General features: G+C 46.6%; 1 non-coding gene across 1 annotated transcript; it reads right to left on the bottom strand.

Annotated features, from left to right (window-relative positions):
• Positions 1-4,058: 4,058 nt before the first annotated feature.
• Positions 4,059-4,130, bottom strand: trnae-uuc (transfer RNA glutamic acid (anticodon UUC)). The gene has a single exon. It is a non-coding gene; the product is annotated as a tRNA-Glu (tRNA).
• Positions 4,131-5,714: the final 1,584 nt, after the last annotated feature.

Raw genomic sequence — 5,714 nt, 5'->3', positions numbered from 1 at the left:
TGATGGTTATTATCTCTGTTTCTTGTGTCTTTGTCTTTGTTGTCCTCCCCTTCGTCCGTCCTGGATTTTTGACCCTGGTTGCAGGAAGCGTGTGACCTCAACTCCTTTTTCTGTGTTGCTGAACGTAGAGCCTTGCTTCATTGTGCTCGCTAAAGTGTGATCCTCCCTGCTAATTCCTTATTTCGTTGACTAATTACCCACCAAAAATAAATACCTAATTGCTTTATTTGGCTGAAGTTTAAAAGACCATCATTCTGGTAGCAACAGTCTTTCTGCCTTGTAAACACGCTAAGCTAACGATGGCTTCTCCCTCTTGTTCTCCTCTCTCCTGCTCAGAGTGCCACATGTTTTGTTCCTCCTCTGCCTCCTTTAGTGATACTGATAAGTGTGTTAAATGTAGTTTTTTTGTTGTGTTGGAGGTGAGGCTTAGCGATGTTGAATTGGACCTGCAGCGGCTCTGCACCAAAGCTGCGAGAGCTAGCCAGCCCTCACTAGCTGGTGTAGACCACCTTAGCTTAGCGCCTAGCTTAGGCCCAACTAGCGCTCCCCCAGCAGCTCCCAAGCATCTGGGAGAGCGCCAAGAAAAGTCGGGCCTAAGCTAGGATGTGCTTGCTCATGAAGAATTGTTGGGTGTAAATTCATTTAAGGAGTGTTGAACTGGACCTGTTCTACTTGTAAAGTGTAACTTTTGTTATTTGGTGCTTTACAGGGTGATGACTTGACTTCATTGCAGCTTTGACCTGAGCAGGTGTTCATCCTCATCTCAGTAACAGGGGACACTTTATCACAGCAGTGGACAAACATCAGCATTCATCCCCCAGCAGCTCCTCTGATCAACAGAACAAGTTAAAGTATTCTGGAGAATGAGGGCATGGATCCCTCTACCTCTCACATGCTAAGCTAGCACTCTACCATTTGAGCTAATTCCCCTGTTAAGGAGCACAGCAGATGATGCAGGTTGACCTTCATGGTTGGATGACCTTCACCAGTTGAAGCTTCTCTGGTTGACCAATGTCATGGAGACCAAGGGTTCCATGACATAAATGATGAATTGAAGGTAGCATTTGTCTTGGTATTAACAGTTTATGTAAATTATTGGCACACACACATGTTAATGGTGAGGTTTATTGAATCAGCAAACATGTGAAACATTTTCTATGCCATGTGTTCCAGGGAGGGACCTGGGAAGCACAGGGGGACCGGCCATCCTACCTGTGGAAAATGAAGACCCCAGTGTCAGTCAGTGGGAGTCACTGTGCAAGGCCTGGTATTTTGGGTTTGTCAAGTTTGTCTCATGTAAATGTGGCAGTTTCAGTCGTCACGGTCAGTCCTCACCTCTTCCTGGTGGTTTCCTTAAAGGGGGTGGAGCCAACAACAGAGACCCTTGACCCCTGACCCTGGTCAGAGAGTCTCTGACCAGCTCTCCTGCTCTCTTTCCTCCTACCAGTCAAAGCAGACATCCTCACCTACTGATCTTGGATCTGCTGCCCGTTCCTGCCTGGTAAAAGAAGGAACCAGCACCTGGTTCTCCAGGCTGAATGAACTCCAGGACGTTGGCCAGCCGTGTCAGTTGAAACCTTATTTGTCCTAATAGAGAAAAAATAAGTCTGATTGTTGATGAAAGATGTCCTCATGGCTTTGAAACTGTGGTTGGGGACCAGCCAACATGAGCACATTCATGGAAGAATAGCAACAAAAACAGGAAGTGTTAGTTAGCAAGTACTCACCAGTCTGTCACTATCATACTTGATTCTAGTGGAACAAAATGGCTGCTGCTGACTGTGCTGCCTGGTGGAGGATCACTCTTCACCATCCTCTCAGGCCTTGATGGAACCAAAAAGGCCAGTTCCTGGAGAAGATCTTCTAGGGGTCCAGGTTAAAGCGGTGCCCCAGCTGGCAGCAGGTGCTGACCCAGGTCCTGCATGGGAGATACTGTCAGTTCTGTTCTGCCCTGCTCACAACCACAGGCTGGTGTTGAGGCCTGCAGCAACCAGGGCCCCAGTCACCAAGAGTATAAAGGCTGGTCATTGTGGCAGTGGGAGGAGTCAAAATGAAGACAGACCAATGTGAGCAGGACGTTCCTGGAGAAGTCAGAAGAACTTGACCATGTTTCCTACAGTACCCAGGAGGCCTGGTAGTTGTTGAAGGAAGCTCCAAAAGCAAAGAGCAGACAGCAGGACATCAAAAGAAAAGATCCAGACACTAAAACTACAAGTAGAAACAAGAAGAAATACTAAAAGCTTTGGAAAGATACTACAAGGTTGGATATACATTATTATATACACTACTATTCTCATTGACTCCTAAAGAGGGACAGGAAACATTAGAATGTGGATCAGATCAGCTGATTTCAGTGTTGAGTCCATCCCTCCATCCACTTTCTGTTCTATCCTTTAAGGGTCACGGGGGGGGGGGGTGATCCCAGGTGACATTGTTCAAGAGGCAGGGTTCACCCTGGACAGGTCACCAGTCCATCAGGAGAAATGAGGTGGTCGGTTTCATGCAACCTAAACTAAAACATTAGTCAGATCAAATTCAGATTAAAGCAAGAGTCTCCAGATCAAAGTCAGAATTCCTGATGATGTCATCAGGGCTTTGACAGTAACTAGAATTCTGTCTTTGATCTCAGGAGGACATGAAAGAAACACAATTTAGAAAAGTATATGAGACCACGGCAGCATGATGGTTTAGTGGTCAGCAATGTGGCCTCACAGCAAGAAGGTTCTGGATTTGAGTCCAGGCTCGGGTGCAGAATCTGCATGTTCTCCCCGTGCATGCGTGGGTTCTCTCTGGGTACTCCGGCTTCTTCCCACCGTCCAAAGACATGTAATTTGGGATGAGGCTGATTGGACACTCTAAATTGACTGTAGATGTGAGTGTGAATGGTTTTGGCGACCTGTCCAGGGTGAACCCCGCCTCTGGCCCGTAGATGCTGGGATAGGCTCCAGCCCCCTCGACCATCAATGTAGGTGTTTTGTTAATTGCATGCCACATGAAATTATTATTGGTCAGTTTCCTAGCAACAGTCTCACAGCGTCAAGACAAGAACACTTCTACTTTTGATGATGACAGTTTGTTCAACACTAAACTTCATCCAGTACCATGTTGTCAAACACTGGAACCTCCACAGCACCTGAACAGGGACTTGAACCCTGGACCCTCACATTAAAAGTCTGATGCTCTACCGTCTGAGCTCCTCAGGCTCTTTCTACAGCATTGAGACAGGAACAGAAACACCTGTGAAGGTCAAACTGATGCTTTCTTGACTTGTTCAGTCCTCCATGTTAAAGTCCACCATGCTTTTGATTGGCTCTGATTCTCTGTGGCAAAATCCAACAAGAGGCTCCAAAAATGTCCTGAATGTCACAAGAATGCACAGGACAAGATGTTAGTTTCCTTCATGTCTGCAGTTCCTCCACTGGAAAGTAAAGTCAATGCTGCGCCTCTGCTGAAACCTGGGATCGGACCAGGGACCTTTAGATCTTCAGTCTAAGGCTCTCCCAACTGAGCTGGTTCAGTTCTGAGTGAGGGCCCTGCTTCTCTCATTTATAATCTCTTCCACTCTCACTAGAACTTAGAGAGGATTGGAGCTTCTGAAGTCCTGACACAAATCAAACCAGGGACTTTGAACTACACAGTGAAGGAGTTGATCATCAAGGTTGATGGCAGCTTATTAAGTTCTATCTTTGATCAAATATAAGAAATGTAAATGAATTCAACATTGATTGCATTTCCCTCCTTTCTTTGGAGCAAGGAACCGAGGACTGGAGCTCTAAGTTTTCCAGTTCCTACATCAGTGAATGGACTTTCTGTGCTGCAAGGAACCAAAGCTACTAAGGAGGATTACAGTTTGTCCTTGCAGGAGTCAGTGACTTAATAGAGTCTAACAAAGGGTTGAACCTGAATGAGACAGTCACCCTTCAACATGGGGCCATGGCAGAGTGAACCAAGAACACTACAATGGGGGTGAGAGTGGAGCCATGATGGATTCACAGTTCATCACCTCCACCATCATGTGGACCACCTGATCACCTCTCCCTCAACCTCTAAATAACTCATTCCCTGACCGGGAATCGAACCCGGGCCGCGGCGGTGAAAGCGCCAAATCCTAGCCACTAGACCATCAGGGACCACACAGAGCACTCCAACAACAGAGACTATAGACAATGACTCAAGAACACAGGACTCTGTGGTCTCAGCTTGAGATGCAGAGGGTCCACCAAGACCACCAGACACCTCAGCCCCCTAAAGACAGTCCACCCCCAGGATCAGCTTCTATCACTCAGTGGTCCAGAACCATGATGAAGCCTGATCAGGAATGTGAGCAAAGCTCTTGGAACAGGCCTGCTGCCACCACAACTAAGATCCTGCAGGTCACAAGAAACTCCAGTGTCCAGCTGACAAGTGGACTTTCCTCTGATCTGTGGTGGTGCTGAGTTTAGCAAACACCTCCAACAAGAAGATGAAGGAGGCCATCAACTCCTCCAAGCTCAACATCTATACTGGCTTTACTGGGAGATCAGGAGGTCAAAGCAGATCTTCACCCTCCACCTCAGATGGTTTCTACTCACAGAGATGAGGGACCAGTTCAAACCAGCTCCCTGGAGCTCCCTTAAGCCATTGTCCCCCTCAGCTAACATCTGGATCTGGACCTGCACCGGTGCTGACTTGTGTCTTGAGTCCCCAGAGTTTGTTGAACCAGAGAAGCTTCAACTGGTGGCGGTCGTACAACCAAGCGTGAAGGTGAGCCTGCATTGTCTGATCTGGAGCTAACAGGAATTAGCAAGTTAGCAACTGTTCTAGAGTTGCTGCTGAGTTGAATTTGAATTTATTTGTTGAAAGGTTCCAGTTTCTATGAGGTCAGGGAAGATTGGTGTGGATCTAAAGGTCCCTGGTTGGATTCCCACCTCTCACAGAGGACCTGATGCTTCACGTGAGCTGTGGGATTGGTCTTTACTGCTGAGACAGAAAGAATCCTCCCACATTGGCTTCTTTTAACTGTCAACATTGGTTTGGCTCATTGGAACATTTTCAAACCCTCGTTGCTCAGATTTTACATGAATTTGATCATGACTTTAGACACATGTTCTGTTTATTAATTAAATAATCACTTGAGTTATGAATTTAGTGAGTCAACCAGACTTGGTCAATGACAAAGTTAGTCTGGTTATTATTCAGTTTCCAGTCAGTAGGAACACACACACACACACACACACACACACACACACACACACACAGCCTGTCTTCAGTATAAAATGGTCTGTCACGTTCTCTCACGTTGGAAGATTTCTCTGACTCCATTGTGAATACAGAGATTCTTCATCTGCCACCTGAGTCTTGATCCACTGATTCCTCTGATCCACCTCTTTCTGCTCCAACAAGGCTGACATGGATCAGGTGGGTCCATGTCATCCAATCAGGAGGTTTCTCCTCTCAGTTAATTTTCTTCATCCCAGTTTGATTGATTCTTCTCAGCCTGATGAAGGAGCATCTGATCAGGTGTTTGGCTGCTTGTTGGTTGTAATTCCATAGATTTTAATCTCAGATGTTACAGAATTAAGAATGCAATGGCAGTCCTGCCAAGTGACATCAGTCACATGACAGGATGGCCCAGTCATGTGACTGAAGGAGCTGAGAGCTTCTACACACCATTGTTGATGGTGTCTTCCACTGTAGTCAGCAGCCACAACTCCTCTATCAACACCTGTCAGAGA

This window comes from Aulostomus chinensis, chromosome 1, assembly GCF_037954235.1.
Source record: "Aulostomus chinensis isolate RoL2024-O1b breed Wild chromosome 1, RoL_Achi_v1.0, whole genome shotgun sequence".
NCBI classification, from domain to species: domain Eukaryota; kingdom Metazoa; phylum Chordata; class Actinopteri; order Syngnathiformes; family Aulostomidae; genus Aulostomus; species Aulostomus chinensis.
The sequence above is the reverse complement of the archived record's forward strand: the minus strand, read 5'-3'. Positions and strand labels throughout refer to the sequence as shown.